Here is a 2,175-nt window from a genome sequence, read left to right as displayed (position 1 = left end):
GGCCTGATTTACAAGGGCACTACCAAATGAAAAAATCTAAGGTTCAGAAACCTATCTATGCTGCCTGGCAGCTCCCACTGGTGTAAAAGATCTTGAATTTTCAATGTCCCACTTTCTGGGCCACTGTCCTCACCACTGTGTCTTTCTGAACCTTGCTCAGATTTGACTCAATAGCCTTGCGTTAACTCCATCAACTGCCTGTACAGTAAAGCTTCCCAACATCTGTTCTGCTCTACTTGTGGGAATTCCTGCTAGGTTTGCATGACATTGAACTCAAATCTCACCACTCCCCCCCCATCCCCACTAATTAGGACAGCAACAGAAGGCCAGGGGAAATAGGGACATTCAGGAGAGAAAGAAAAAAGACTCTTCTTTACTAGCATTTCATAAAATGTCAGTTCTCTTGCCCCATGCATTGAAGTGAAGTGTTAGTTGCTCAGTCGTGTTTGACTCTTTGTGACCCATGGACTGTAGCCCTCCCGACTCCTCTGTCCATGGAATTCTCCAGGCAAGAATACTAGAGTGGGTTTCCATTTCCTTCTGTAGGAGATCTTCCTGACCCAGGAATTGAACCTGAGTCTCCCACATTGCAGGCAGATTCTTTACTGTCTGAGCCACCAGAGAAGCTCACTGCATGTATTAGAAAATTTCTTTTTTTAATAGTGAATATATTTGAGACCTGATCTCTTTCAAAACATGTTTCCCCAACTTTGGTTGGGAACTTAAAGCAGAATAAACACAGAAGACTTAAACTTGGATATTGATTACTAAGTAGTTATCCCAAACATGTGCAACCATTAAAGTAGGTCTTAGGGCTTCCCTGGTGGCTCAGAAGGTAAAGTATCTGCCTGCAATGTACGAGACCCAGGTTTGATCCCTGGGTCAGGAAGATCCCCTGGAGAAGGGAATGGCTACCCACTCTAGTATTCTTTCCTGGGAAATCCCATGGACAGTGGAGCCTGGTGGGCTACAGTCCATGGGATTGAACAGAGTTGGACATGACTGAACGACTAACACTTTCATGCTTTTCACAAAGCAGGTCTACCAAAAGAATGATTTAAAAAAGGAGGCGGGGTGTAGGGAGGCAGGGGAAAGAAGTGAATATGTTGTTGTTCAGAAAAATATCAATGTCACTATGGAATAAGAAATCAGAAAATTTCAGTTTAGTGTTGTTGGAGTTTAAATTATCTTATAGCTTAATGGACATTGCAAGAATGGGGGTAGGTGAGCAGAAAATCATCATATTTTCCAAAACTATGTCCCCTAAAGTTTTTGATTAGACCCTGGTTCCAGCCCAGCAGAGCTAGGAGACAAACAGCAGGACTTTAGGAAGGAGGATTAGCCAAATATCGGTAGCTGAGATCCTTAATTAACTGAATTCATTTTTCTGAGTTCTACTCCTCAGAGAAAGACAGTCAAATAGATGTAGGCTTAATACTTCCTAATGAAAGTAGCCTGGTGAATAGTCTCATTAATTAAAGCAGTAGGTTTTAGTACTGAATTTTTTCTTTTAAAACTTGTTTATGTACATTTTAACATAAATTTATACATATGATCATTACAACCATTTTTTTTCAAAGTATAGTCTTTTCCTTTTCTTCCTTTTTTTTCCCACCTCTTGCCCTCTCCTCTCTGTTCACGTCAATGCCCACACTGCCCATCAGTAATCCTAGGTACCACAGAGTGTGTGTGCTTCCACATTTTACTGGAAGACAGACAGACAGACAGACAGACACACACACACACAGGAATGATATACACATTTTAGTGTATCTGCCATTCTTATTTAATACCTCATGAGAATCTGTCCAAACCAACTGTGTGGCTCTAAACCATTCTTTTCAAGGCTACAAAATCATTTCATGCTTTAGACATACTTTTGATCTAATGTGGATTTTTTTTATCCTTTAAAAAAAAAGAGATGATGCTAGACTTTGTTTCTTAATGTGCAAGTGACCTTGAACGCTCACTTCTCCCTGGGCCTCCGTTTCCTCACTGTAAAGCAGACATCTGGGACTACAGATGACCTTGAACGTCCTCTGCATCTCGTTTTAAACTCCTCTGCCTCTGCGCCTGCGCCCACTGTCCTGCGTTTTGCTGCAGTGAACTGAGAACGACCACTCTTGCTGACTCAGGAACAAGCGTGCTGCCTGTCTGAGTCTCATTATTTTGGAC

Source organism: Bubalus bubalis, chromosome 5 (assembly GCF_019923935.1).
Source record: "Bubalus bubalis isolate 160015118507 breed Murrah chromosome 5, NDDB_SH_1, whole genome shotgun sequence".
NCBI classification, from domain to species: domain Eukaryota; kingdom Metazoa; phylum Chordata; class Mammalia; order Artiodactyla; family Bovidae; genus Bubalus; species Bubalus bubalis.
Note: the sequence above shows the minus strand (reverse complement) of the source record.